Genomic DNA, 13,197 nt, shown 5'->3' on the forward strand with positions numbered 1-13,197 from the left:
TACATAACTACTTGATACAGATTGGTTTTCAAAGAACAAATGATAGTAGTAGTTTGTACATCAAGGAAGGACTAGATTAAAAAATTGTGTTGGTAGAGATATTTGTGGATGATACTCTATTTACAAGAAATGATGATCTATGCAAAGTATTTTTAAAATAAATGAACAAAGAGTTTGAGATGTCCATGTTAGGTGAAATAAAATTCTTTGTTCGATTGCAAATACAACAAAACAAGAATGGTATCTATATCACCCAATCCAAGTATGTAAAAGAGATACTCAAGAAGTTTGGTATGGAATATTCTAAACCAGTTGGTACCCCCATGTGTATTGGACTCAAGCTTACCAAAGATGATGACTCTAAAGAAGTAGATCAGACCTTATATAGATCAATGATTGGAAAATTATAGTATGTAGTTCACACAAGGCCAAATATTACTTTAGTAGTTTGGATAGTGGCAAGATTGTCAGCTAAACCCAGAGAAAGTCATAAGATGGCAATCAAAAGAATTTTGAGATATTTGAAAAGTACTGAGGACTATGGTTTATGGTACAAATTTGGAGGGAACCTAGACCTAAAGATATTCACTAATGCTGATTGAGCAAGAAATCTTGATAATAGAAAAATTATAAGTGGTGGAGATTTCTTTCTTGGTAAAAGGTTGGTATCTTGGAAAAGCAAGAAACAAAATTGCACATCCCAAACTATAGTAGAAGTACAGTATGTAGCAGCAATAGTGAATTGTTCTAACATTGTTTGGTTCAAACAATTGTTGGAAAGAATGAAGGTTGAAATCAAATAGCTAGTAGTCATGTATTGTGATAATGCTAGTGAAATTAACATATCAAAGAACCTAGTGATGCATTCCAAAACAAAGCACATTGCTATAAAATATCACTTTGTCAGAGAACTAGTGCAGGATAAAAAAATTAGATTAGAATATGTCCATACAAAAGAACAAATTGTAGACATATTCACTGAGCCATTACCTAAGGATGCATTCTTGTATCAAAGAGGCAAGCTAGGGGTCATTCCTCTATTTGAAGCTCGCTAAATAAAGTTTAGTAATGCACCAATAAGAACCAAGTTAAAAATCAATCAGTTGATGTAGCATAATCAAGAAAATATTACATATGAATCAGTACTCAAGCTACATTGATACAAATTTGGTATATGTTGTCAAACAGGGAGAAGTTTACTGTCATATCTATATCTTTTTGAAATTTTGTAGCATTTGTAAAGGGAGAAGTTTGAAAAGAAAGTATGCAAAAGGAGAATACAACATAAAGAAGAAGTTCTTGTGTAAAATCAAAGAGGGAGAAATGTTCTATCAAATGAATCTTGTTCTCAAAATTTCATTGTGCTATGACATGTTGTGTTACCATCAATGCCAAAAAGGGAGATTGTTGGATATAATTGATTAATTGTGTGTTGTCTTTGATGTCACACAAATTTCATATTAGTTAACATACAATGCTTACCAAGCTCACTTGATCAATGAAGATAGTTTTCCTTGTCTACTGAGCATTCACTGGTTTACTCTAAAAAGATGATAGTGTCTACTAAGCTCACTCAGGCATTGAAGGAATTGAGGAAGAAAAGAGTGTTAACCAAGCTCACTCAGTTAACAAAGGGAAAGTTGGACAGAGTCAGTGTTCACTCAGTTGCCCAAGAAGAGAGATGAAAAGATAGGATGTATGGATGGATTGAGTAATCAAGACCCCCCCATTATGACATACATCAAGAATATACAATAGAGAAGTATGATAAAAACAAAATCCCAATAGAGGAAAAGGTCCCCACTATAAGAGAGAAGAAGAAAGAAGAGAGACAAGGTAGTTCCCCCCAAATGAAGAATTTTGATCAATGATAGTTGCTCCAATGTAGAAGTTGATCCATGACTACTAAATAATATTCCTCCCTTTGGAAGAAACAATATCATAGGTACAAATGAGGTGCTTCCACTATGTGTAGAAAGAATCACAATGATCAATGATGCCTCTGAAACCTAGTCAACTATCCCTGTGTTGATACTGACTATAGCCCTTTCTAATGTTCCTAAAAAGAAAAATGTTAGATCTAGCAAGGATGGATGTAGAGCCTATCCCAAAGAACCAACTATCACCTCAAATGATAAAGAGACCTCTTGCAACTATTGTACATAAGGATCCACAATCATATCAACTTGTGAAGACTGATCATGTAGAGAATGAACAAGAGTGTCAAAGTGAGCCCTCGCAACAAGTGAAGGATCATTGTCATCAAAGAGAAGATGTATATCATCAATGATGTCTCCCAAATTTTCAATATGTGACTCCATAAACAAACCTAAAATATCTATCAAGAAGTCATCCACTAATGCTAGAGCTGGAAGACAAGGTCTACTCTACTATGTTGGACCTATCACTATGGCAATGTATGCATGTGGAATGTGCTAGTAATGTCACCTCTTGTTTCATCTATCAGTAGGATCCCATATATCTGAATATGTTGAATCACTATCATTGGTGTCACTATCAGTTTCCACAATGTATGAAGTGCAGAGAGGAATAGAGGATAAGATGGGTGAACTTTCCTCAAAGTGAACATTCCTCTCTATAAAAATCCCATGTGTCTTAGGATCCATAAGTCTATATGCCTTAACACTATTTCATATCCAATGAAAGTACAATGCCTAGGTGGTGGTGTCTTGCATCCCTTGGAAGATATGTTTGCCCATGTTGGACAACCGAAGACTCTAAAATGTTTCACAACTGGTTTTCTACAGCAACATGCCTCAAAAGGAGTCTTTTCATCTAAGGCATTATGAGGAGACTTATTAAGTATGTGATTAGTATAGCTTATACCTTCAAGTTCAAGTGTAGGATCAAGAGACTTGACTTGTATCATACAACTTCCCATTGACTTAAGAGTTCATAACCTCAATGTTGCAACATTTGTCTTGTGCAAACTGAATGTTGGTGGATTCTAAAGATCAATGCCTTCAAGTTTACAAAAGTCTTTAAGTGTTGTGTTCACATATTTTCTTTTATTGTCAATCCTAAGAACTTTGATGGCTTTCTTTGATTGCTTTTCAACATGAGTCTTGAAGGCTAGAAACTTATCCGGGACTTCATTCTTATGAACAAGAAAGTAGACCTAGGTATAGTGTGAAAAGTCATTAATGAAAGTCAGTATATAGCAACCCTAGCTAATTGATGTCACTACAAAAGGACTTGCTAGTACCATGTGAACCAACTAAAGAAAAATTGGTGTTCTTGAAGACTTCCCTTTAGCAAACTTCTCCTCTAGATGCATATCCATGGAACATGTTGAACATTCACCTTGGGAAAAGTTGATTGTAGGTAGACCTTTGACCATATTTTTGAGCAAAGTTGCTAAAGATAGCATAAGGTAGGATGTCCATACCACTCATGCCATAATTTGGTTTGTGAATTGGATTGAGCCAACAAGGCATGTGAAGGAGACTTAAGCACAAAGTGGGAGAAAGAATACAACCTTATGTCATGATTAACTTTCCCCATTGCAACCAATGAATCATCTTTGAGAGTGTGCATCATTACTAAATTTATAAGGAACTCAACTTTAATGTCATCTCCATAGTGAGTGATTTGGTAAATTGAGACGAGGCTAGAAACATAGAGAACATCTTTGAATTCCCCATTTTCCATCTCCACATGTCCTTTCCCTTCAACTTCCATTTTTGTAGTATCTCCTACAAAGATGTGTGGTACCTTAGACTACTTCAATGAAGAAAAGTCTCCTTTTGAAGAGACCATATGATATGAGACACCCAAGTCAAGAATCCATTCTGCTAAAGAACTTGAGTTTTCCATAAGTGCTTCCCCTTTGCCCTTTGAATCTAAAGATGAAGATCTTTTCTCCTTATAATCATTAGGTAGTGGAACATTGTGTTTCTTTTAATGTTCATTAACTCATCAATCTTTTTATGATAAAACTCATGTTCATCATGACCCAACTTCTTGTAATAGGCACACTTTTTCTTCTCCTTATTAGTGTCCCCCTTCTTATTTGAATTTTTAGGAATACATGCCTTGTTCATTTGATGATGGTGTTGTCTTTTCTATATCCTCTTGTGTGTTATTTTTTCACTTCATCTTCTTGCCCTTTCCTTTATTTGATGTTTGAGTAGCTAATTTTTGAGAACCCTCATTATTGGCCACCAGTGTATTAGACTTGGATGACTAGAGAATCCCCATTAATTGCAACTTTTTTTCTTCATCATCCAACAGTTGACCATAACAATCAAAAGTGACTTTCTAAGAGGCAACCCCTGATGTAGTCTTTATGGTGTTGTAAGAAGAAACAAATGTGGAGTACTCAGATGGCACCTTATTATGAATGAGAAGATTAACCTGTCATCTTTAATAGGACTACCACTATCATCAAGCTTCATTCTTAATTCATTCACCTTTATGATAAAATCCTATATAGAATCAAATGTCTTAGGATCTAGGGAGACAAGCTCATCATCAATTTTGTAAACATCCTCCTCAGACACTTTACCATACAAGTTTTTGACGGCATCCCAAGCATCCTTGGATGACTTGTACTTCTCTATCTAATAAAGGATTTTGTCTTTAACCCCCAACATAATATCAACTAGGGCTTTCCTATCTACTAATTCCCAAGCATTAATATCACTTTTAGATACTTGATCACCTATTGGTTTAGGAAGGGTACCATCTACATATTGAGAAACTTCATTATGCATTAATTAACACCACATTTTAATAAACCATGTAGCATAGTTATGTAGTGTTAATTTTGGAAACTTAAAATTTCACATGATGTAAGAAAGGAAAGAAAATAGCATGAAAAGAGGAATAAAACACCAAGAAACACTGCCCTTTTCACTCAATCATGAAACCCCCGCTAAAAAGATGCGTTTGGCACTTTATAGGTAGTGCATTTACAATAACCACTAGCCAATTTTGGCCTTAGTGGACTCCTAATTTTTCCTTTTACAACCTCCTTTTGGAGTTCAAAACTAAAACATTACAATGTATCTCAGACATACAACAATTCTAAAGTTATATCAAAGCATTATAATGTAGAAAAGGACCTATTTCTGAAAGTGATACTTTTGTCCATACAAGCCTATAATTTGATTGTAGATCTAGAAAGTAGGAAAAGTAATAATGCACTTTCAAAAAAAAATGGAACCCATTTTTGAGTCTAGATGAGCCCATACAAAGCAATTGAAGTTGTAAAATGTAGGATTAGGTATGTGTAGTCACCAAAAGACACAATTTTTGAAAAATCTATGCACCAAAACTAGAAAATAATTGCACCACAAAAAAGTTTAGGAAATTCTAGCCAAAATAGAAAAAAAATTGCACCTGATTTGGAGTTCGGGTGACTAAGTTATGGCTTTCCAAAGTCAGACTATCAAATCAAAAATGAATCTGGAGAGGGGTTCAATCAGCAAAAGATAAGGTTAAATTTGACGGTCAAATGACCATCATAGTAGTTCTAATTTTCTTGAGAATGACAGCCATATGGCCATCAAATTTAGGCTCATGAAAATGATGAAATTGACAAAAACTCAACCCCTTGATGATGTCATGGCTGACATGTCCTGTATAGATGATGACATCAGCAATATAGTAGGTACCATCGTTGACTATGTGCTTCCCTATCACTTATGTGGTGTCTACATTAGATTCCATGTGGAGGTTTATTTACACTGCTCACAGGTACTGTGTGGTAGCCTATGTGTCAGTCTTCATTGCACATTTGCTAATGTGGCAATGTGTTGAAGGGCCATGTGGAAATATAGGAGGATGTCAAAACTATCACCCGAGAAGGAGCTGCTAGGACAGGAAGATGTGGCTAGAATTCTTACAAGGTTTCTTGCCAAAGATTTAACACATGATGAAATTTTGAAAACACTTGGCATTGCCAAAATCTACTGTACAGTCAGAACTCAAAACCATTGATGAGTGATTTGCAATCACCTCAAATTGCTAGAAAATTGTGGGTATTATCCCACATCTACTATGAGTTGTATTAGCAAGGTATGTAAAACCCACAAACAATGGAAGTTCCAACAACAAATAAAGCCATCGGAAGTTATTGAGCTTGTTGAGGCTTGTGCTCAGCTGATGAGAATTTGTGGTCACCCAGTCGCATAGCTTAATGCTACAAATGTTGATAAACCCACTAAAAAATTAAGATGTTGATGGAATATTTGGCTTGCAGGGGTCGGGGTGTCTTTGCCCAATTCCTACAAAAAAAAATTCTCTATAAGGCCAACTAGCCAAAAAATACCCAAATTTGAATGTTGGTTTGCAAAAAAAATTACCTCATTATTGACTTGGCCTAGCATAGGCAAATTTATAGTCAATTTTCATCGAATCGACATTCCAGATGTAATGGAGAGGTCCGCTTTGGCTCTAGACACTCCCAATTCTGTGGATTCTTCAAATTTGGGTCAAGGTGCTCAAGCAAGAATGGTCTCAAACAACTGCATGAAGAGAATGTCCCCAAGCTCTGATACAATGTAAGAATTTTTCTTAGAAAAAAATTAGCCAAGATCAAGGAACTCAAGCACAAGCACAATAGTAAACCAAAAGAGTATGATCAGAATAAGGATATGATATGATATTCAATGTGTAAGTACAATAGGAGCCTATATATAAAGGCCTCTAGAATGCTTCTAGAATGCCTAAGAATCAGCAACATGATAACTCATACAACTAGGCACATGTCCACCAAGAGTGGATTATCCTCCATTAAACATAGAATTAAGTGTGATGATGAGAGGATAAGCCTACAAAGGTGTAGCATGCAAAATTATGTTGTAAACACTATGTGCTAAAATAGGAGTGCAAATAACTATGTTGTCTACTATTGGAAATATTCAAGACTATGCTAGGTTACTAAGAGGGCAGAGGTGAATCAGTAACCTCAAAAACTTTGTCAAATTCATATCTTAATTGTAATAATCCAATAACCATTCAATCATTAAATCAGATCTAACTATATGCATGAGAAACTAAAAACATAAACATTCATGGCAATGAACACAATGATTTGGTGACCCAAAAAACTTCCAAATAGAAAGTAAAATTAGGATGGGGATGATACCCATAAAACTTCAATACTGTAGCATAAAGTTGGCCTATTAAGGCTTACAATGATCACTTCTAATGATCTACCTTGTTAGAGAAATTAGGACTGCTAAGTCCACCTTGTTAGAGGTTTTACAAATATACAATGAAGTATGCACTTGATAAAGAGATCTGACAAAAGAATGTTAAGTCTACCTTGTTAGAGTATTTGAACTAGTTCACCTATTAGAATGAAATAGTAGATCTCTAACTTACAACTTGATTTTCTTATAGAGATTCTTTGAAGTATTAATCACCTTTATGTGATAGATATGACTCTATTGCTCCTTTGCTGATATGGCCTTACAATACACTTTTCTACTAATTCACATTCGCATGCTTATTACATATTCTTCACTTTCACTTTTCATACATGCATACATGCATTTATTGATTCATATTCATATATTTGGATATGATACAATACATTATATATATATATATATATATATATATATATATATATATATATATATATATATATATATATATATATATATATATATATATATATATATCAATTCAATTTACAAAATTACAAAGTTGGCCAATATGCAAGTTAACACCAATATTACAAAGTTGGCTCAAATGAAGACACTCAAGTTCTGAAGACTAACTTGGTGAACTTCTAATACATGACATCATCATGCATTCAATAGAAGTAGAAGCTCAGTCCATACTAATCATCTCAGAGTAGTCTCAAACTTGGTCTGCACTGGTGACTCAGTAGATATTGTGTAACTTGGTAGAAACTCAATTACACATTTACCATGACTGCACTCAATAAACACTAATCATCACATAGCTCAATTAACACTAACTTCACTTTAGATGAACTACTAGCTTATTTTGAACTGCGAAACTTGGCAACCACTGGACTACTTGGGTTGAACTGCTAGACTTCATACTGCTTGATTTCACTTGGTAACCATTGGGATGCTTAGTAGAAGCTGTAAAGCTCGGTGGCTACTAAATTACATGAAAAACACTGTAGACTTTTCAATGAGCTCGGTAGCCATACAGAATCTGAATAAGTGTTGTCACTAATAAAAAAACTTGATTTGATGTCAACAATCTCCCCCTTTGGCACTAGTAACAAAAACACTTATTAGCCAAAACTTATATACATCATAGTGTAATATTGACTCGGTATGGTATTGTTGGAAATAATCAAGACTAGCTAGGTTACTAAGAGGAGAGGCATGAATCAGTAACCTCAAAACTTTTCACAAATACAACACTTAATAACCTAATCCATTTATTAATAGATCTAATCTATTGCATGCATGAGAAACTGAAGGCACAAAACTTCAATATTGTAGTATAAAGTTGGCCTATTAAGGCTTACAATGATCACTTCTATTGATCTTCCCTATTAGGAGCAATTAGGACTACTAGGTCCACCTTGTTAGAGGATTTACAAACATACAATGAAGTATGCACTCAGTAAAGAGATTTAAGAAAATATTGTTAAGTCTACCTTGTTAAAGGATTTGAAGTTGATTCACCTATTAGGATGAAATAATAGATTTGACTTACAACTGAATTATTGATTAAGATCCTTGAAGTACTAATCACCTCTTTGTGATAGATGTAACTTGACTGCTCCTAATTTGACCTTGCTATACACTTTGCACTACTATTGATTTACATTTGCATTCTCATGCATCAAAATATTACATTCACTATTACAATTGGGTATGATACTATAAATTACATATATACCAACCCAATTCTCATAATTACAAGGTCAACTAAATCACAAATTAACACCAATATTACTGAGTCAGCCCAAATGTAGAAACTTAGGTTCTGAAAGCTAACTTGATGAATTTTTGATACTCGATGTCCATTGCATTACTCAGCATCATCATGCATTTGGTAAAGTAGAGGCTTGATCCATACTATTCACTCAACATAGCTTCAAACTTCGTGTACACTAGAGACTCGGTAGATACTGTACCACTCGATAGAAACTGAATTCCATGTTTACCATGCCTACACTAGGTAAACACTAAATCTTCCCATCACTCAATTAACACTAGTTTCACATCACAAGAACTAAAGACTTGGTAAACACTACAAATCTTGGTAACCATTGAACTGCTCAATAAGAACTTTACTCAATTTGAACTACTGGACTTCACACTTGGTAATCACTGGAATGCTCAATGTGAACTATGAAACTTGGTAACCATTGGATTGCTTGGCAAACATTGGAGACTGAACAAAGAGCTCAATAACCATATAGAATCTAAATAAGTGTTGTCACTAATAACAAACATGGATTAATGCCAACAATCCCCCCCTTTGGCATTAGTGACAAAAACACTTATTAGCCAAAACTTATGTACAATGTCATATTGATTTTGATTTTCTAAAATTTGTTTTTGTAACTCTATTGTATATACATTTGCACATATCTCCCCCATACAATGTACATATCATATCAGGCATAATATCATATTGAGTGTATATACAAATATCTCTCCTCCTTATATACATGTCTCTCTCCCCCTTTTTGACAATAATGCCAAAGAATTATACATAATCTACTTATATAGAGACACCAAAATATGAGAGAAACTCAAAATGTACCTTAAGAATAAGAGTTAAGGTCTTGTCCTAGTTTTCTTGCAAAATTTTGTTGTTTGAAGTGAAACTTGGACTTCTACAAAGAGTTCAATCATATGATCTGCAATTGAAAAATTGTTGTCATGGATCAATGTTTTTGAATAAGCAATATGCTGCTACATTGAATCCATGATAGGAAGGATCATGTTCTAGATGTCTATAAGTGTAGACTAGATCCTTGCTTCCTCTCTTAATAACTCTGCCTATATATTTGATAGGAATCTAATTCTCATGTGGTGTGCAGAGCTTGAACTGGGGTCAAGCTGCAACTTTTGTGCACTATCCTTCAGATCCTCACCAATCTTACTTAATTTTCCCTTTATTTATTTTGTATACTTAGTAACATCACATAACTTAGCAAAAAGATATGTTACACTTGTGTAGGATGTTTCAAGATTTTCCAAAATTGAAGAGAGTTCTACCTGATGAATAGCTATCTACTGAGTAATGTGCTCAAGCACTTTATTGTCAAACTTTTTCTCTACTTTCTCTATTAACTTTTCTTGGCCACTGGAATCCTCATTGGATTTATTTACCACCTCTTCTAATTGTAAAAAAATATGTTGAGAAGAATCAACATCCACACCTATAGCCTCTATCAAAATGTTCTTGGAACTCTCAATGATTAGGAATTCTCTATATTTTTCTTCTCTTAACTGCCTCTATTTGACCTTCTTCTCAAGTAGTTGATTGACCAATCTCATTTGCTCTACAGTAGCATTATCAAAATCCAACTTGGGAATTTCAATCTCCTTGTCTAGATCTATGTCTTCCTCAATTTATTTTGCACCAATCAAAAGTTTTAGTTGCATCTTTGGTTCAACTTTTGACATTAATGCTTTAGATTTTGAAACTGAAACAATAGTGGAAATAGTAGGGCTTGCAGTAAAAACTTATATAGTGCCTACTAATGGAATGCTTACTAGAGCACTAAAAGAATCCAAAACTAATGAACTACCCAAAATTGAAGTATTTATAAGAGGACTATTAATAGAAGTGTTTACAATAGGAGCACTTACTGAAGCATGCAAAACTGAAGTAGACAAAATTGAAGAATCCAAAACTATAGAACTAGAAGCTACAGTTACTGCTAATGATCTTGACCTAGGAGCTAAAGAAGAGGAAGGCTACAGCTTGATAAATGAAGTGGTAGACACTTCCATTAGTGATACCTTGAGCTGAGAGGGAGCAAAGAGTGATTGGATAGATGATATATTTTTTATGGTCACAATCACACTTGTTGAAGTTGTCTCCATTCTTGATGTGTTGCTATTATTACTGGAGAGTGAGGAAGGAAGGCTATAATAGCCACTACTATCCTAACTGGATCACTTTCTTCTTCTTCTTCTTCTTCTTCTTCTTCTTCTTCTTTCCTATCTTCCTCTTTAGCTTCATCCTCTTTCTCTTCTTCACCATCCTTCATCAAATCTTGATATTCTTCAACATCAATGGTTACACAAGGAGTATTTTCTTCTTCTCTATCTTCATCCTTGTCACTATCATCACCATCATCTTTGATTTCTATTGGATTCTCACTTAGTTTGTGTAGATGATATACATTCTTCCACATAGATGTAGCATCCTTGACTACATGCTCAATATCTTTCACCAAAATTAAACAAGTAAGAAATCTGATGGTCATCTTGTCTTCATTTTTCTTCATGGCTTCCTTTACCTCAGCATCGGTAATGCTCAGTAACAACTATCTCAAAGATTGTTCATATACGTCCTTGGCTATTTGCATGGTTGATTCCCATCTTGGCTTTAACCTTACTAATAGCTCATTGGAAATCTGAGGTGCAATTTGATCAGGGGAATATTTCCATTTTCCCCATCTTTGTTAGTACCAACTCCTCAATCTGCATCTGTTCTAGTTTCATACTTTAATTCTTTGAAATTTGTAATACCAACACCTTTTTCCAATTACTTCAATCTTTCCTGGAAGGTGAGAGGGGGCTTACTAAACACAACTTCACTACCTCCTTTCTTCTTGGATCTTCTAGTGAATACAACTATGGAGGGCTTGGGTAACTTAGTGATAATCACCTTTCCTTTCTTCCTTATAGGCTCTTCTTCCTTTTTTGATTCTTCTTCTCTCTCAGATTCTTCTTCATCTTCACCTTTGCCCTCAGTAATCATAAGAGGGGCACTTGCTATTTTCATTTTGGATAACCTCATCTTACCTTTATTCATTGCTTGTCAAAGCTTGATCTCAAGTTCTATTCTAGCTTTAGCTTCATCATAAGTCCCAAAGATACGTGTCTTTGGATTTACAAGCTCATTCACTAGGGCTTCAATTGTCTCTTTTGTTTCATCAATATTAACCTCATAGGGAAGAGGTTTTACCCATACTATTCTAGGCCTTACTACCTGGATGTATACTCTGTCACAATCAACCATAAAATAGACATCATCCTTATAGTCTTTAACCAATTTCTATGGAATCTGGAACCTGTTATTCATCTTATCCTTGAATGATTCAAAATAATTGTCCATGATACTATCAAAATTCTCACCCATTTCAGCTATAAATTCATTTATCTAATACAAAACTAATGTGTCCTTTTTCCATACCATTGTGCCTTTAGAAGGGAAAAACTTTTGAACATAAAAGAAAAAATAAGTCAATAGAGAGCTAAATTTACATAGATTGTTCTTTGAAGTCCTAATGCTTTCCATGTTCTTGTTTAGTTGTTTCAACATTAAACCTACTATGTCATATTCCAAATTGTTCTTAACAACCTTATAAGCTAGGTCCACTACCTCAGACAGCACACTATTGAGTCGACTAGAGTTGTAAATATTATGAGCAATAATATGAATGCCAAATTTGAGTTCCACATTAGATACATTGCTAATTTTCAATCCTCTTTCATCCCACTTGGCTAGGGTTTTCTTTTGAAGCTCATCTTGACCTAGGGTTTTCATGACTTTGACCTTGTTAAGCATAGGGAGTCTAGTAATTCAATGAATCATTTTCTTTGTAATCAAAATTGGCTACATAATTGACCATTATGGACTTAGCTTAAGATATACCTAATCCATTTAATATAAAAGCTTTGTGACAGGTGAGGAATATGGGTTAAGTCTTTCTCTTCTAGGTGTTTATGCTCAAGCTTAGGAGTTCCATCCACATAGAGCTCACCTAGGGTACTATCCATTTCTAGGGTTCCTATCTCTTGTACAACACATCTAAAATGAGTTTGAATGTCATTAATATAGAGTACCTTTTGTGGAATTTGTGACTAAGCTCTATTCAAGTCGAGGGTTTCTGCAATCACTAGTACCAATTTATAATTCAGAGCTTTCCACTCAACAACTCGCACCAACATTTCCTATCCTTTCTTTGCCTTGCTACTACTATTGGATGCCATGATCACTCAGTAGACTAAGAAAATTCTTTGAAAAACTTTGCTGCAAATTATG

Source organism: Cupressus sempervirens, chromosome 3 (genome assembly GCF_028749045.1).
Source record: "Cupressus sempervirens isolate cs-2001-9-10 chromosome 3, ASM2874904v1, whole genome shotgun sequence".
Lineage (NCBI taxonomy): Eukaryota > Viridiplantae > Streptophyta > Pinopsida > Cupressales > Cupressaceae > Cupressus > Cupressus sempervirens.